The sequence below is a fragment of the Saimiri boliviensis genome, chromosome 4, assembly GCF_048565385.1.
Source record: "Saimiri boliviensis isolate mSaiBol1 chromosome 4, mSaiBol1.pri, whole genome shotgun sequence".
In the NCBI taxonomy this organism is placed as follows: Eukaryota; Metazoa; Chordata; class Mammalia; order Primates; family Cebidae; genus Saimiri; species Saimiri boliviensis.
In genome coordinates, this window is record NC_133452.1 from 132,104,271 (window position 1) to 132,123,345 (window position 19,075).

The 19,075-nt window shown below is 46.0% G+C and overlaps 1 pseudogene; it reads left to right on the top strand.

Annotated features, from left to right (window-relative positions):
• The first annotated feature begins 1,972 nt into the window (after positions 1-1,972).
• On the top strand, positions 1,973-12,152 carry LOC120363291 (HLA class I histocompatibility antigen, B alpha chain-like; annotated as a pseudogene).
• Positions 12,153-19,075: the final 6,923 nt, after the last annotated feature.

Sequence of the window (19,075 nt, forward strand, 5' to 3'; positions counted from 1 at the left end):
CTGTCCCGTTGGGTTGGGATGCACCACCCTCCCTGGCACATGGCTAAGTTCTTGCTCACCTTCCTCTAAGCCACCCTGTGTTCAACTATGCAGAAGCTCTCCAAACTCTGCCCTTTTGGGTTTTGATGGAAACTATATTTTGTATGCCTGATTCATTAAATCATTGACTATCAGCTTAACCTTCAGCCTCTCTTCCCTCCCCCCCAATAATATGATCCTTATCTAGAAAATCCTAAAGACTACACCAAAAAACTATCAGATCTGATAAATAAATTCAGTAAAGTTGTAGAATGCAAAGTCAACACATAAAAATCAATATAATATCTATACATTAGTAATGTAGCTGAGAAAGAAATAAGCAATTCCATTTATGACAGCTAGAAAAAAATACCTAGGAATAAGTTTAAGCAAGGAAGTCAAAGATCTCTTAAAAAGAAATCTATTCAACACTGATGAAAGAAAGAAGAGGATGCAAACAAACAGAAAGATATTCCATGCTCATGAATCAGAAGAATCAATATTAATAAAATGACCATAATTCCCAAAGGAATCTAGAGATTCAAGGAACTCTCAATAAAAATACCAATGTTGTTTTTCACAGAATTAGAAAAAATAATTCTAATATTCCTATGGAACCAAAAAATAAAAAAAGCTGAAATAGCCAAAACAATCCTGAGCAAAAAGAACAAAGCCAGATGCAAAATACATTACAAGGCTGTAATAACTAAAACAGAATGGTATTGATATGAAGACAGACATGTCAATCAATGGAACATAATAGAGAATCCAGAAATAAATCCATATGTTTATAGCCAACTGACTTTTAACAAAGGTGTCAAGAACACATGAAAATCGATATCCATATGCAAAAGAATAAAATTAGATCCCTATCACTAACCCTATATAAAAACCAACTCAAGTTGAATTGCATACTTAAATGTAAGACCTGAAACTATAAAACAAGTAGAAGAACACCTAGGTGAAACATTCTAGGACACTAGTCTGGGCAAAGATTTTATGGTTAAGACTTCAAAAATACAGAAAACACAAACAAAAATAGACAACAGGACTATAATAAAATAAAAAGCTTCTGCACAGCAAAGAAAACAATCAGCAGAGTGAAGAGATAACCTGTTGAATGGGAGAAAGTATTTTCAAACCATTTATCTGACAAGGGACTTATATCTAGAATATATAGGAAACTCAAACAACTCAAAAATTAAAAAACAAAATAATCTCATTTAAGAGTGAGCAAAGGACATGAACAGACATTTCTCAAAAGAAGACATACAAATGGCCAACAGGAATGAAAAAAAAAAAAAAGCTCAACATCACTAACCATCAGAAAAATGCAAATCAAAACTGCAATGAGATGTCTTCTTACCCCAGATAGAATAGACACAACTAAAAAGACAAAACAAAACAAACAAACAAACAAACAAGAAAACAGATGCTGGTGATGTGGAGAAAAGGAAATTCTTACACACTGCTGATAGGAGTTTAAATTAGTATGGCCACTATAGAAAACCGTAAGGAGAGTTTAAAAAAGTCTAAATACAGAACCACTACATCATCCAGCAATTTGGGGTGGGGTGACAAAACCCTGGAGATCGGGGGTCAGAGTTGGCAGAGAGCAGGGCCTGGGGGTGCTTGGGTAGCCACAGGAGAATAAAAGAGGCAGATGCCTGGGTTCCAGAGTATGGAAGTGAGGGAGGTGCGGGGCTGTCCCCAGAGGGCAGGAATTAATCGAATAATTCTTGAGACCTCTTGGGAACAGGGAGAGTTCAAGCCCTCAGGATCCAGGGCAAGGGGTCAGAAGCTTGGGCCAGGCTCATTGCTGAGCTCTTTGTAACCCACAACCATCTTCAGACTCCAATCTAAGTCATGCACATATCCTCCGAGAGCAACATCTCCTTAGCTCCAGCAGAGGAGCCTGCTCTTTGCCTGTGACCCTCTGGCCCCAGGGCCTGGCATGGTGGCTCTTGCTGTCAAAGGCAATGAGAGGCAGCCGTTCAGCAAGCTGAGTGCTGTGACCCCAGGCCTCGTGGGGCCGGACTCTGATATGACAGTAAGGTCCAAGCTCAGAAAGTACAGACCTGGAACTATTACCCTGGGCCCCTTAGCGCCTGGTCTTAGCTGTCTTTTCTTCAGGACCCTAGGGACTTCTGCTCTACACACACCGCACACACGCACACCTTCTAAAGGGAAGCTTCCCATTTTTCTCTCCTCCCTGACTCACTCTTCTTCCTTTTCTTCTTCTTCTTTCTTTCCTCCTCCTCCTCCTCCTCCTCCTCCTCCTCCTCCTCCTCCTCCTCCTCCTCCTCCTCCTCCTCTTCCTCTTCTTCCTTTTTCTTTCTTTCTTCTTCTTCTTTTTACAAAGAAAAATGTTTAATTGACTCACAGTTCCAGTGTTGGGTATGATTCCTTCTTCTCTTATGATCTATTTCTTCTCCCTTCTGCTCCCTGGAGCCTCCCTGCCTCCTGGACCGAGGCTGCTCTCCCTGGACCCCAGGGTTGGCGCTCACAGGCTGATTGCTGGGATGAGCAGCCTCCACCTGAAGGAGCAGCGGTGGGAACAGGGAAGGGGACAGGAGGCCAAGCTCCCATCCTGGAGGCTGAGGGACTAGGTCTTGCGGTGGCGAGGGTTTGGGGGTGGGTCAACCCTAGACCTGATCCTGCTGATTTGCCCTGGAAGCCTCTCTCTGCCCTGAGACGAAAAGTCCATTCACTCAGTTGCGGGAGAAAACGGTCATGTCAACACGGATTTTGGGAAACTGGATAGACTCAGAGACTGAGTGGCTCCCTTGTGTGCAAGTTCTGGGAGCAGAGCGGGAGCCTGCAAGGACCTGGCTGGGTAGAAAGGGGATCGGGTTCTCTGTCCTCGGCCCTGTGGCCACACGGGGGCGCCGCCGCGCTGCTCTAGGATTCTGACTGCGCGCTCTCAGGCACAGGGCTGCGGGCTGAGTGGGCAGAGCGGGCCGAGCCTGAGGTCATCCACGCGGGGACGGAGATTTCTCGTGAGCAGCTCTGGAATCCACAGGACTCAGGCTAGATTTGCTTGTAACGTGAGGCAATTGTGGAGTAGCAAGATCTGGCTCTAGAATTCTTACGGTGAATACAGTTCTTACAGAATCCAACTAGAATGAGAGCCCAGGGCCTGAGTTGACTGTCCTGGGCACACTCAGTTTTGATGTAGTTGCCAAAAATGTAACTTTGGCACTTGCAGAAATTTCAGTGATTGTTGAAAACACCAAATACTTGTGTACAATTTCATTTCTGGTGTCTCTGGCTTTACTTTGTAAGGGCAGAAAGAGCCTTGGAAGAGGCTGAAAGGCTCCTCTGGGAATTCTCAAGTCCCTTTTCATAGCAGTAACAATTCAGAAGTGATTGGGCAGTGGGAACTAAAGACAGGAAGGTGTGAGGGATGAGGGGCAGAGAGAAGGGCCAGTGAGCAGGAAGTGAGGAAAAGGAGCAGGGGAAAGAATTCTAAAGCAGTGGAGGAGCCTAGCAAGGGGTTCTTTGCATTTGTATTTAATACATTTTGTGGGACTTCCTAAAAAGTAATGACCTCTTTATGATTAAAAAATAAGGGTTACTAAAATACCAAGTGTCCAAATGAAATATGCACACTGCTTATGAAATATGCACACTGCTTAGATGTACATAGTTCACGAAAACAGGCAGTGCTTGAGCGTCGGCGAAGAGCATTGGGACTGCATGGCGCACTCGCAAGTTTGAGGTGGTGACTACAGGTTCCCCGTTGCAACATATAGTAAGAAACTCAGCTTCTCTGTATTCAGGAGATGTTCTGGACTCACACAGGGAAACTTGAACTAGGGAATGAAGAAATTTTAAACGCAACAACCCAGAGTCACAGATTCATAGTCGGGGAAAGTAAAACTTTGGAGCTTTGAGAGTTTAATCGTAATGCTTTTTTTTTTGACCCAGGTCTTTTACAGATTGGAATCCTAATCATTCAGGGATTACCAGTATTGTGCTACCTACTGTATTAATAAACAAAAAAGAAACTGGTTTCTATGAGAATCTGGTGGCTTCAGAAAAACTTCACCAGGTGTAGAGAAAAAACCCCTGTCTCTACACCTCCATTCCCAGGGCGAGCTCACTCTCTGGCATCAAGTTCACCGGGGTGAGTCCGAGTCCGAGGGGAGAGGTAAGGAGTGGGAGGCAGGGAGTCCAGTTCAGGGTCGGGGATTCCAGGACGAGAAGTGAAGGGGAAGGGGCTGGGCGCAGCCTGGGGGTCTCTCCCTGATTTCCACAGACAGATCCTTGGCAGGGATTCGGGCAGACAGTGTGACAAAAAGACCTGGTGTAGAAGAGGGATCACGACAAAGTCCCAGGTGCCGGGTGTAGCTCTCAGGGTCTCAGGCTCCCAGAGCCGGGTCTCCATTGTTGGGGACTCCCCACTCCCCTGAGTTTCACTTCTCCCAACAGGTGTAGGGTCTTTCTTCCAGGATACTCATGGTGGGTCATTAGTTCCCACTCCCATGGGGGGCTGCGTTTCTGGAGAAGCCAATCAGCGTCGCCGCGGTCCCCGTTAGCAGCCAGTCACCCACCCATTCTCCCCAACGCCGAGGATGGGGTCCTGGCGGCCGGAACCCTCCTCCTGCTGCTCTCGGGGGCCCTGGCCCAGACCGAGACCCGGGCGGGTGAGTGCGGGTTCGGGAGGGAAACGGCCTCTGTGGGGAGGAGCGAGGGGCCCGCCCGGCGGGGGCGCAGGACCCTGGGAGCGGCGCTGGGAGGAAGGTCGGGCAGGTCTCAGCCCCTCCTCGCCCCCAGGCTCCCACTCCTTGAGGTATTTCTACACCTCTGAGTCCCCGCCCGGCCGCGGGGAGCCCCGCTTCATCTCCGTGGGCTACGTGGACGACACGCAGTGCCAGAGGTTCGACGGCGACGCTGAGAATCCGAGAGAGGAGCGGCGGGCGCCGTGGGCTGAGCAGGAGGGGCCGGAGTATTGGGACCTGCAGACGCGGAGAGTCAGGGCCAGGCACGGACTTTCCGAGTGAACCTGTGGACCCTGTGCGGCTACTACAACCAGAGCTGGGCGGGTGAGTGACCCCGGCCCTGGGCGCAGGTCGCGACCCCTCCACATCCCCCACGGACGGCAAGGGTCGCCCCGGGTCTCCGGGTCCGAGATCCACCCCGAGGCTGCGGGACCCGCCCAGACCCTGGATGCGGGAGAGCCCCACGCGCCTTTACTCGGTTCCAGTTTAGGCCGAAATCCCCCCGCGTTGGTCTGGGCGGGGGCGGGGCTTGGTGGGCGGGGCTGACCGCGGGGGCGGGGCCGGGGTCGCGGCGGCTCAGATCACGCAGCGCAAGTTGGAGGCGGTCGGTGAGGCGGAGAGGCTGGGAGCCTACCTGGAGGGCACGTGCGTGGAGTGGCTCTGCAGACACCTGGAGAAAGGGAAGGAGACGCTGCAGCGAGCGGGTACCGGGGCAGTGGGGAGCCCTCCTCATCTCCTGTAGATCTCCCAGGCTGGCCTCCTAAGAGGAGGGGAGGGAAATGGGATCCCCTCTAGAATATGGGCCTCCCTTGAATGGAGAATGGCCTGAGTTTTCCTGACTTTCCTCTGAGGGCCCCCTATGCTCTCTAGGACAAATAAGGGATGACGTCTCTGAGGAAATGGAGGGGAAGACAGTCCCTGGAATACTGATCAGGGGTCCCATTTGACCCCTGCAGCACCCTTGGGCACCGTGACTTTTTCTCTCAGACCTTATTCTCTGCCTCACATTCAATGTGTTTATTTAAAGTTCTGATTCCAGCTTTTCTGAGTCCTGTTGTCTCCACTTAAGTAAGGACCAGAAGTCGCTATTCCTCCCTGAGGCTACAACTTTCCATGGAGATGATCTCCATAGGAGATTATCCCAGGTGCCTGCGTCCAGTCTGGGTTCTGTGCTCCCTTCCCCATCCCAGGTGTCCTGTGCATTTTCAGGAGGTTCTCATGGGTGCTGCTAGGGTGTCCCATGAAAGATGCAAAGTGCCTGAATTTTCCGACTCTTCCCATCAAACTCCCCAAAGACACATGTGACCCACCACCCCATCTCTGACCATGAGGCCACCCTGAGGTGCTGGGCCCTGGGCTTCTACCCTGCGGAGATCACACTGACCTGGCAGCGGGATGGGGAGGACCAAACTCAGGACACCGAGTTTGTGGAGACCAGGCCAGCAGGGGATGGAACCTTCCAGAAGTGGGCGGCTGTGGTGGTGCCTTCTGGAGAAGAGCAGAGATACACGTGCTATGTGCAGCACGAGGGGCTGCCGGAGCCCCTCACCCTGAGATGGGGTAAGGAGGGGGATGGGGGATCATGTCTCTTCTCAGAAAAAGGAAGAGCCCTTCTGGAGCCTTTAGCAGGGGCAGGGCTCAGACCTGGGGTCAGGGCCCTTCACGTTTCTCTCCTTTCCCAGAGCCGTCTTCCCAGCTCACCATCCCCATCATGGGCATCGTTGCTGGCCTGGCTGTCCTAGGAGCTGTGGTCACTGGAGCTGTGGTCATTGCTGTGATGTGTAGGAAAAAGAGTTCAGGTAGGGAAAGGGTGAGGGGTGGGTTTTCTTGTCCAACTAGGGGTTTCAAGCCCCAGGTAGAAGTGTGTTCTGCCTCCTTACTGGGAAGCACCATCCACACATGGGCCGATCTAGCCTGGGGCCCTGTGTGCCAGCAGTTACTCTTTTGTGAAGCACGTGTGACAGTGGACAGATGTATCACCTTGATGACTGTGGTGATGGGGTTCTGATTCCAGCATTCACGAGTCAGGGGAAGGTCCCTGCTAAGGACAGACCTTAGGAGGGCAGTTGGTCCAGGACCCACACCTGCTTTTCTTGTGTTTCCTGATCCTGCCCTGGGTCTGTAGTCATAGTTCTGGAAAATTCTCTTGGGTTCAAGACCAGGAGTTCCTCTAAGATCTCATGGCCCTGCCTCCTCCCTGTCTCCTCACAGGACATTTTCTTCCCTAGATGAGGTCAGTGGTATGGCTTCAGGGGAATGGGGTTGGATCTGATCTTTGCTCTGAGTTGGATGAAGAGTTGGAGGACAGTATTGAGAAGAGGGCCATGATATGACTTCTCTTTTATGTGTGTGTGTATATATGTATGTATTTATTCTCTTGTTAAAAATTATACTTTAAGTTCTGGGGTACATGTGCAGAACGTGCAGGTTTGTTACATCAGTATATACGTGCCATGGTGGTTTGCTGCATCCATCACCCTGTGATCTACATTAGGTAATTCTCCTGATGCTATCCCTCCCCTATTACCCCACCCCCTGCTACCCCTTCCCTAGCCCCCAACCCATGACAGGCCCCGGTGTGTGATGTTTCCCTCCTTGTGTACATGTGTTCTCATTGCTTAATACCCGCTTATGAGTGAGAACATGTGGTGTTTGGTTTTCTGTTTTGTGTCAGTTTGCTGAGAAAGATGGTTTCCAGCTTCATTTGTGTTCCTGCAAAGGACATGAACTCATCCTTTTTTATGGCTGCATAGTATTCCATGGTATGTATGTGCCACATTTTCTTTATCCAGTCTATCATTGATGAGCATTTGGGTTGGTTCCAAGTCTCTGCTATTGTGAACAGTGCTGCAATAAACATACATGTGCATGTGTCTTCATAATCAAATGATCTATAATTCTTTGGGTATATACCCAGTAATGAGATTGCTCAGTCAAATGGTATTTCTAGTTCTAGATTCTTGAGCAATTGCCACATTGTCTTCTACAATGATTGAACTAATTTATACTCCCAGAAACAGTGTAAAATCTTTCCTATTTCTCCACATCCTCTCCAGTATCTGTTGTCTCTCGATTTTTTTAATGATCGCCATTCTAACTGGTGTGAGCTGGTATCTTAATGTGGTTTTGATTTGCATTTCTCTAATGACCAGTTATGATGAACATTTTTTTCATATGGCTGCATACATGTCTTCTTTTGAGAAATGTCTGTTCATACCTCTTGCCCACTTTTTCATGGGACTGTTTGTTTTTTTCTTGTAAGTTGGTTTAAATTCTTTGTCGATACTGGATATTAACCCTTTGTCAGATGGGTAGATTGCAAAATTTTTTCCTATTCTGTTGGTTGCTGATTCACTCTAATGATGGTTTCTTTTGCTGTGCAGAAGCCCTTTAGTTTAATTAGATCCCATTTGTCTATTTTGGCTTTTGTTGCCATTGCTTTTGATGTTTTAGTCATGAAAACATGAGTATTTTAGTCCTTGCCTATGCTTATGTCCTGAATGGTATTCCCTAGATTTTCTTCTAGGGTTTTTATGGTGTTAGGACTTATGTTTAAATCTTTAATCCATCTGGAGTTAATTTTTGTATAAGGTGTAAGGAAGGGATCCAGTTTTAGCTTTGTGCATATGGCTAGCCAAGTTTCCTAACACCGTTTATTAAATAGGGAATCCTTTCCCCATTGCTTGTTTTTGTCAGGCTTGTCAAAGATCAGATGGTTGTAGATATGTGGCATTACTTCTGAGGCCTCTGTTCTGTTCCATTGGTCTATATCTCTGTTTTGGTAACAGTGCCATGCTGTTTTGATTACTGTAACCTTGTAGTATTGTTTGAAGTCAGGTAGCATGATGCCTCCAGCTTTGTTCTTTTTGCTTAGGATTGTCTTGGCTAGGCAGGCTCTTTTTTGGTTCCATATGAAGTTTATGGTGTTTTTTTTCCAGTTCAGTGAAGAAGATGAATGGTAGCTTGTTGGGGATAGCTTTGAATCTATAAATTACCTTGGGCAGTATGGCCATTTTCATGATATTGATTCTTCCTAACCATGAGCATGGAATGTTTTTCCATCTGTTTGTGTCCTCTTTTATTTCCTTGAGCAGTGCTTTGTAGTTGTCCTTGAAGTGATCCTTCACATTCCTTGTTAGTTGTATTCCTAGGTATTTTATTATCTTTGTAGCAATTGTGAATGGGAGTTCACTCATGATTTGGCTCTCTGTTTGTCTATTATTGGTGTATAGCAACGCTTGTGATTTTGCACATTGATTTTTTTATCCTGAGACTCTGCTGAGGTTGCTTATCAGCTTAAGAAAATTTTGGGCTGAGATGATGGGGTCTTCTAAATATACAATCCTGTCGTCTGCAAATAGAGACAATTTGACTTCCTCTTTTCCTAATTAAATACCCTTCATTTCTTTTTCTTGCCTAATGGCCCTGGCTAGAACTTCCAATACTATGTTTAATAGGAGTGGTGAGAGAGGGCATCCTTGCCTTGTGCGGCACATCAAAGGGAATGCTTTCAGTTTTTCCCCATTCAGTATGATATTGGCTGTGGGTTTGTCATAAATAGCTCTTATTATTTTGAGATATGTTCCATCAATACTTAGTTTATTGAAAATTTTTAGCATAAAGCGCTGTTGAATTTTGTCAAAGGCCTTCTCTGCATCAGTCATGGTTTTGTTCTTTTGTTCTGTTTATGTGATGGGTCACATTTATTGATTTGCATATGTTGAACCAGCGTTTCATCCCAGGGATGAAGCCAACTTGATTGTGATGGATTTTTCGCATTGATGTTCATCAGGGATATTGGCCTAAAATTTTCTTTTTTAGTTTTGTCTCTACTAGGTTTGGTATCAGGATGATGTTGGTCTCATAAAATGAGTTGGGGAGGATTCCCTCTTTTTCTATTGTTTGGAATAGTTTCAGAAGGAATGGTACCAGTTTCCTTTTTACCTTTGGTAGAATTCAGCTGTGTTGCTGCCTCCGTTTCAGACCTTGTTACTGGTCGATTCAGGGATTCAACTTCTTCCTGGTTTAGACTTGGAAGGGTATAAGTGTCCAGGAATTTACCCATTTCTTCTAGATTTTCTGGCTTATCTGCATGGAAGTGTTAATAGTATTCTCTGATGGTAGTTTGTATTTCTGTGGGATTGGTGGTGATATCCCCTTTATCATTTTTTATTGCATCTGCTTGATTCTTATCTCTTTTCTTTTTTATTAGTCTCGCTAGTGATCTATCTGTTTTGTTGATCTTTTTAAAAAAACAGCTCCTTGATTCATTGATTTGTTTTGAAGGGTTTTTCATGTCTTTATTTCCTTCACTTCTGCTCTGATCTTAGTTATTTCTTGTCTTCTGCTAGCTTTTGAATTTGTTTGTTCTTGCTCCTCTAGTTCTTTTAAATGTGACACTAGGGTGTTGATTTTAGATCTTTCCTCCTTTCTGTTTTTGGCATTTAGTGCTATAAATTTCCCTCAGCGTACTGCTTTAAGTGTGTCCCAGAGATTCTGGTATGTTGTGTCTTTGTTCTCATTGGCTTCCAAGGACATCTTTATTTCTAACTTCATTTCATTATTTATCCAGTAGTCATTCAGGAGCAGGTCGTTCAGTTTCCGTGTAGTTGCATGGTTTTGAGTGGGTTTCTTCATCTTGAGTTCTAATTTGATTGCACTGTGGTCTGAGAGACTGTTATGATTTCCATTATTTTGCATTTGCTGAGGAGTGTTTTATTTCCAGTTATGTGGTCTATTTTAGAACAAGTGTAACAAGGTTCTGAGAATAATGTATATTCTGGATTTGGGGTAAAGAATTTTGTAGATGTCTATTAGGTCCGCTTGGTCCAGATCTGAGTTCAAGTCCTGGATATACTTGTTAATTTCCTGTCTCATTGATCTGTCTAATATTGACAGTGTTAAAGCATCCCACAATTAATATGTGGGAGTCTAAGTTTCTTTGTAGGTCTCTAAGAACTTGCTGTATGAATCTGGGTGCTCCTGTGTTAGGTGCATATATATTTTGGATAGTTAGATCTTCTTGTTGCATTGATCCCTTTACCATTATGTAATGCCCCTCTTTGTCACTTTGGATCTTTGTTGGTTTAAAGTCTGTTTTATCAGAGACTAGATTTGCAACTCCTGCTTTTTTTTTGCTTTCCATTTGCTTGGTAAATATTTCTCCATCCCTTTATTTTGAGCCTATATGTGTCTTTGCATGTGAGATGGGTCTCCTGAATACAGCACCCAATGGTTCTTGACTCTATCCAATTTGCCTGTCTGTGTCTTTTAATTGGGGCATTTAGTTCATTTACATTTAAGGTTCATATTGTTATGTATGAGTCTGATGCTGCCATTATGATGCTAGCTGGTTATTTTGCCCATTAGTTGATGCAGTTTTTCATTGTGTTGATGGTCTTTCCAATTTGGTATGTTTTTGTAGTGGCTGGTACTGGTTGTTCCTTTCTATGTTTATTGCTTCCTTCAGGAGCTCTTGTAAGGCAGGCCTGGTGGTGACAAAATCTCTCAGCAGTTGGTTGTCCATAAAGGATTTTATTTCTCCTTTGCTTAAATCTTAGTTTGCCTGGATATGAAATTCTAGGTTGAAAAATCTTTTCTTTAAGAAAGTTGAGGCCAGGCATGGTGGCTCATGCCTGTAATCCCAGCAGTTTGGGAGGCCGAGGTGTGCATATCATCTGAGGTCAGGAGTTCGAGACCAGCCTACCCAACATGGTGAAACCCCATCTCTGCTAAAAATACAAAAATTAGTTAGGTGTAGTGGCAGGCACCTGTAATCCCAGCTACTTGGGAGGCTGAGGCAGGAGACTCGCTTGAACCTGGGAGGTAGAGGTTGCAGTGAGCCAAGATCAAGTCATTGCACTCCAGCCTGGGATACAGAGTAAGACTATGTCTCAAAACAACAGCAACAACAACAACAACAAAACGTTGAATATTGGCCTCTTTTGGCTTGTAGGTTTTCTCCCGAGAGATCTGCTGTGAGTCTGATGGGCTTCCCTTTGTGTGTAACCAGACCTTTCTCTCTGGCTGCCTTAGCATTTTTTCCTTCATTTCAGTCCTGGTATATCTGATGATTATGTGTCTTGGGGTTGTTCTCAAAGAGTATCTTTGTGGTGTTCTCTGTATTTCCTGAATTTGAATGTTGGCCTGCCTTGCTAGTCTCCTAAAGATTTCAAAGAGCTTAATATATGTTCACTCAGCACAACACTGCTCCCCAGTGACTTCCAGTGTAACAGTTGTGTCAACGAGATCCCCACAAGTAAAAGGACAAGTGTGAGGAAGACTGCACAGCACCACCCCATAGCCCAGTGGGGTGCAATGCACAGGCCACGGGCCCTCATCTCACCTCCAGCTCAGGGGCTGCACCCCCCACCCCCCGTGGCTAAGCCCTGCGACCCATCAGGCCAGTAAGCGGGCAAATGCAGACCCTCCCTGACTGCTGCCTGAACAGATTCTGGTCTGAGGTTTGACTCTGGACCCTGGCTGTGCCTCTAGGTGGAGACGCCTCATTCTCACCTACCCCGTGCCACACAGCAGGAGGTGGGCGGACAGCCCAGGTGCAGAGCAGAGCATGTGGATGCACCGCCCAGCTCAGCTCTGGAAGCCTTTGCTACTCAAGCTTCTCTGGCCATGGAACAATTCCTCTGATTGTGTTTGGTTTTCTTCTTCCTTATTTTCTTTTGTAGAAACCGGTTGGTATTTTATTGCTCTGCAAAGATGTCCAGAAGTTCTCCTGGATAATATCCTGAAGAGTGTTTTCCAACTTGGTTTCATTCTGTCCCTCATTTTCAGGTACACTGATCAAACATAGATTGGGTCTTTTCTTGTAATACCATATTTCTTGGTGGCTTTGTTCATTTCTTTTCACTCTTTTTTTTTCTCATCTTATCTTCTCACTTTATTTCATTGAGTTGATCTTCAGTCTCTGATATCCTTTTTTCCACTTGATCGACTTGGCTATTGACACTTACGTATGCTTCATGAAGTTCTCATGCTGTGTTTTCCAGTTCTATCAGGTTGTTTACGTTCTTTTCTAAATTAGTTATTCTAGTTAGCATTTCATCTATATTTTTCAAGGTTCTTAGCTTCCTTGCACAGGGTTAGAACATGCTTCTTTAGCTTGGAGAAGTTTGTTATTATCTACCTTCTAAAGCCTGCTTCTGTCAATTTGTCAAACTAATTCTATCCTGTTTTGTTTCCTTGCTGGTGAGGAGTTGTGATCCTTTGGAGGAGAAGAGGCATTCTGGTTTTTGGAATTTTCAGCCTTTTTACACTGGTTTCTTCCCATCTTTGTGGATTAAGCTACCTTTGGTCTTTGAGTCAGCGACCTTTGGAATGGATCTCTGAATGGATATCCTTTCTGTTGATGTTGAGACTATTTCTTTCTGTTTTTTAGTTTTCCTTCTAACAGTCAGGCCCCTCTGCTGCAGGTCTGCTAGAGTTTGCTGGAGGCCCACTCCAGACCCTACTTGCCTGGAAATCACCAGTGGGGGCTGCATAACAGCAAAGATTGCTCCCTGTTCCTTTCTCTGGTAGCTTCATCTCAGAAGGGAACTCACCAGATGCCAGCCAGAGCTCTCCCATATGAGGTGTCTGTTGGCCCCTACTGGGAGGTGTCTCCCAGTCAGGATACACAGGGGTCAGGGAGCCACTTGAGGAAGTAGTCTGTCCCTTATCAGAGCTGGATTGCTGTACTGGGAGATCTGCTACTCTATTCAGAGCTACCAGGCAGGAACATTTAAGCATGCTGAAGCTGTACCCACAACAGCCTTCTGTACCCAGGTGCTCTGTCCTAGGAAGGTGGGGGCTTTTATAAGTCCCTGATGGGCTGCTGCCTTCTTTTCAGAGATGCCTTGCCCAGTGAGGAGGGAGTCTAGTGACACAGTCTGCCTACAGAGGCCTTGCTGGGCTGCTGTGGGCTCCACCCAGTTTGAACTTTCCAGTGACTTTCTTTACGTTGATGTTAAAACCACCTACTGGAGACTCAGCAATGGTAGACACCCTCCCACCACCCCTCACCAAGCTCAAACATCCCAGGTCAAGCTCAGACTGCTGTGTTGGCTGTAAGAATTTAAGCTAGTGGATCTTAGCTTGCTGGTCTTTGTAGGGGTAGGACTCACCAAGGCAGATTATTTGGCTCCATGGCTTCAGCCCCCTTTTCAGGGGAGTGGTAAATGGCTCTGTCTTGCTTGCATTCCAGGCACCATTGGGGTATGAGAAAAAAAAGCTGCTGCAGCTAGCTCGGTGTCTTCCCAAATAGCCACCCAGCTTTGTGCTGGAAACCCAAGGCTCTGGTGTTGCAGGCACCAGAGGGAATCTCCTGGTCTGAGGGTTGAGAAGACCATGGGAAAAGCACAGTGTCTGGGCTGGAGTGCAAGGGACAGTCCCTAATGGCTTCCCTTGGCTAGGAGAAGGAGTTCCCCAGCCCCTTGTGCTTCCAGGGTGAGGCGATGCCCCACTCTGCTTTGGCTCACCCTCCTTGGGCTGCATCTACTGTCCAACCAGTTCCAATGTTATGAACCAATTACCCCAGTTGGAAATGCAGAGATCACCTGCCTTCTGCATCGATCTTGCTGAGAGCTGCACACCAGAGCTGTTTGTTTGGCCATCTTGCCATCAACCCAACAATTTGTCTTATTTATTTATTTATTTGAGATTGGGTCTCACTGTTTTGCCACTGGAGTGCAGTGGCATGACTTCTGCTCACTGCAACCTCCACCTCTCATGTTCAAGTGATTCTCTCGACTCAACCTCCTGAGTAGCTGAGATTACAGATGGGCGCCACCACACCTGGCTAATTTTTGTACTTTTAGTAGAGGTGGGATTTCACGATGTTGGCCAGGCTAGTCTTGAACTTCTGACCTCAAGTGATCTGACCTGACCATCTCTTCCTCCCAAAGTGCTGGGATTACAGGTGTGAGCCACCATACGCACCCCTCCTCTTATACTTTTGAGGAAGTAGACCCTCATGCCACAGACCACTGGATTCCTCAAAACCTCACCAGTGTAGCAGGTGCTTGAATCTTTGTATAGTTTACCAGTCTTTGGAGTGGATTTGTGCTACCAAAACTTGCTGAGTATATTCCAGTTCTTGCTCATCAAATTTTAATACATAATTGCACTAGATTAGTGCATTAAACTGTGTTGGGGAAATAGCAATGGAGGAAGGGTTTACAGTGTGCCTACATAAACTGGTTATAAGTAATGTACAACAAAGAAATCAGGAACAATAAACTTTGGAAGGCTGTGGAGGCCTCTGGGGAGGAAGGCCTCTCTGTGCCAGCATGTTCCCAGGAGCAGAGTGTCCTAAGCTTTGATATTCTAAATGTAGTGCCCAAGGACATAACACTCCCTTGAAGCACTGGAATGTAACCAGACATGTAGGCTCCTTGCTAAGCCGGCTCCCACCAGGTGCATTGTTTATTGATAAGCATACGCTTTTAGCTCATGAGAAACTCACATAAACTGCCAGTGCTGCCAATTTTATGTTTGATGCACAGCTTCCCTTCACAGATTCACCCTGCCACCCCCACTATAGATAAAAGTGATTGTGTTCAATAAACACTGTGGAAACGAGAGCTCAGGGCCTTAACTGCCTCCGGTAAAAAGTGATGGTCCCCTGGTCCCACTATCTCTCTTAATCTGTCTTTTTCTCATTCCTCTGTCACCACTGAACTGGGAATACCCACGGGTGGGATGTGGGGCTGGTCCCCTGCAAACTGTTATATGATGGAACAAAATTCTTGCATCTTTTTTTTTTTTCTTTTTGAGACGGAGTTTCGCTCTTGTTACCCAGGCTGGAGTGCAATGGCATGATCTCGGCTCACCGCAACCTCCGCTTCCTGGGTTCAAGCAATTCTCCTGCCTCAGCCTCCCTAGTAGCTGGGACTACAGGTATCCGCCACCATGCCCAGCTAATTTTCATATTTTTAGTAGAGACAGGGTTTCACCATGTTGACCAGAATGGTCTCGATCTCTTGACCTCGTGATCCACCTGCCTCAGCCTCCCAAAGTGCTGGGATTACAGGCGTGAGCCACCGCGCCCGGCCCTTGCATCTTTTTTTTTTTTTTTTTTTTTTTGAGACGGAGTTTCGCTCCTGTTACCCAGGCTGGAGTGCAATGGCGCGATCTCGGCTCACCGCAACCTCCGCCTCCTGGGTTCAGGCAATTCTCCTGCCTCAGCCTCCTGAGTAGCTGGGATAACAGGCACGCACCACCATGCCCAGCTAATTGTTTGTATTTTTAGTAGAGACGGGGTTTCACCATGTTGACCGGGATGGTCTCGATCTCTTGACCTTGTGATCCACCCGCCTCAGCCTCCCAAAGTGCTGGGATTACAGGCTTGAGCCACTGCGCCTGGCCGGCCCTTGCATCTTTTAAGTCTTGGAAGTTTGGTCCACTTTGCTTCTGCCTTGCTTCTGCCTGGCCTCTGGCTTCCTGGGATTCTATTCTTCCCTTCGCTGCTAGGGAGACAGGTTCTACAATATCATCTCCTAGAGGCAGTTCCAGCCTGCAAAGGACAGACAAGATGAGGTTAATACCCTGTTCACCTACTCATTCCTTATTACTTAGTAGAGAGCCCTTTGGCTCTTCCATAGAAATAGTCACCTGGTGCACTGTCCACTTCTGCAAATCACATCTGTCTTTGCCAGCAAGCTCACTGCTCAGTGCTCTGAGCTTTTCAATCTCTGTCTCCACAATCTGCCATGACAGTCTAGCATCTCTACTTCGTTTCATGTAAGCCATCACTTTTTGTTAGAATGGTTTTCTTGAGATAAAACTCACATTTATTGTTCTGCCATTTGAACTCAATGATTTTTAGTATCATCATCACAATCAATTTTAGAACATTTTCATAAACCCACACCCATTTATTCCTAAGCGGTTGTCTCCATTTCCCTTTAACACCTCTTCAGTCCTAAGCAACCACACATCTACTTTCAGTCTCTAGAGATTTACTTCTTATGTAAATTTCATATAAATAGAATAATGTGGTGGATGGTGTTTGGTGATGGACTTCTTCCACATAGCATAATTTTTCCAAGATTCATCCACGTAGTTACAAGTATCAAGAGTTCATTCCTTTTTATGACCAAATAAAATGTCTACACTGCTTACCCCGCCTTGCCCATTTCTTCCTCTGAAAACCACAGCAGAGGCTCTCACCCATGCCTTCCCCTCCAGCTGCCACCTGATCGGCCCTGGTGCTGCCCTGTGTGGCCCTGCCTGTTGTGCTGTGCTCCTGCATCTGTGGGTAATAAGCTCTTCCTTCAGTGGCATCGGCTTCTCTGTGTCATCCCTCTGTCATTGAAATTCTGCGGGTATTTGAAACACCTATCAAAACCCAAAGCTTATAATAGGTTCTTTCTACCATGCCCTTACTGAGACACTTATGAGTTCTCCAACGTGTGCGTTCTTCCTCAGTGCAGTGAGCGGTAAACTCTAAACTCAACTTCTTCACCTAAGGTGTGCTCCTGCTGGTCTTTGGCTGAAGGGTATTCACACATTATTACTACTTTGTCTATTTACTTTTTATATGTCTTTGAGGCTGGTTAAGGGAATGGGTTTGTATATTTATGTGCTTGTGGACGCCAAATAGATTTTTTAACTTGTAAGTAGTCAGAACAATCATCATCATTCTTTATGGCTTTCCACACTTTGGTTATGCTTAGAAAATCCTCCAGAATTGTAAAAACTTCACACATATTTTCACCTAGAAAAGGAAAATGAGGCCGGGCATGGTGGCGCATGCCTGTAGTCCCAGCTACTCGGGAGGCTGGGTGGGAAGATTGCTTGAGCCCAGGAATTCTGGGCTGCAGTGTGCTATGCCAATCCAGTGTTCACACTAAGTTCAGCATCAATATGGTGACCTCCTGGGAGTGGGGGACCACCATGTTACCTAAGGATATTAATGTGATGGAATTCCAAGGTTTAAATTCCTTGTTTCATAATTTTGGAAATGTGTCTACAGGGTCTGTAGGGCACTTGATATATGTGGTATTCAATAAATACTTTCTTTTGGGATGAGTGAAGGCTTATTTGCCTCCTTATGTTCACCAAGATAAAGAACACATGCCAGATCTCCAAGGAAATATAGACATGGATTAGCAACAGGGATGTACATTTATAAAGACTTGAGACTTTGAGGTGGTGTCATGTTTTGGTTAATATCTGTATGCTATGATTGTTAAAATACACATTAGTCTGGGCATGGTGGCTCATGCCTGTAATCCCAGCACTTTGGGAGGCTGAGGTGGGTGGATCATTTGAGTCCATGAGTTTGAGACCAGCCTGGGGAACATGGGAAAACCCCATCTCTACAAAAAAAAAAATACACACAAAAAAATTATCCAGGTGTGGTGGTTCGTGCCTGTACTCCCAGCTACTCAGGAGGCAGAGATGGGAGGATCACCTGAGTCCAGGAAGTCAAGGCCCCAGTGAGCTCTAACCACAACACTGCACTCCAGCCTAGGTGACAGAGTGAGATTTTGTCTGAAAAACAAAATAAAACACGTTCATTAAGCTTTCTTGAGCATACTGTATTTTAATGTTGTATCTAAAACCCACAGACAAATCCATGGCTTCCTTATGAAGGTAACTTTGATATATGTCAATCTGTATGTCACACAGTATATCTCTGGGGAGATTAAAAAGTAAGAACGCTCTAGTATGCACTGTTAGATATGATAGCTACTAGTCACAAGTGGTTGTTCAAATTAATTAAAGAAAGTTTAAAATTCAACTGCACAGTCACACTAGCCACAGAAACAGGAACAGAGATTCACAAGCCATGTGCAGCACAAGGGGCTGCCGGGCCCCTCACCCTGAGATGGGGTAAGCAGATGATGAGGGGTGGAGTCTCTTCTCGGGAAAAACAGGAGCAGTTCTGGAGACATTCAGGAGGGCCACAGCTGAGACCCTGGGGTTAGAGCTCCTCACCTTTTCTTGTCTAGGAGCAGTCTTCCTAGCCTACCATTTCCACTGTGGGCACCACTGCTGGCCTGGTTCCCTTTGGAGTTGTGGGCACTGGAGCTGTGGTGTCTACCCTTGTGATGTAGAGGAAGAAGAGCTCTGGTATGTAAGGGGTGGGGTCTGCATTTTCTTGTTCCTTTTGGCCTCCTTGAAAAAAGTACCACACACATGCACACACACACACATGAAGCACACACACACGTACACACATGCACAAAGCACACACACACATGCACATGCAAACATGTACACACACAGAGCACAAACACTCATGCTCACAGTCCCTGTATGAAAACTTTCTGTAATGTGAAGCACTTGTAAATATAAAGGTTAATGATTCTAGAGATGGGACCCGAGTCCCA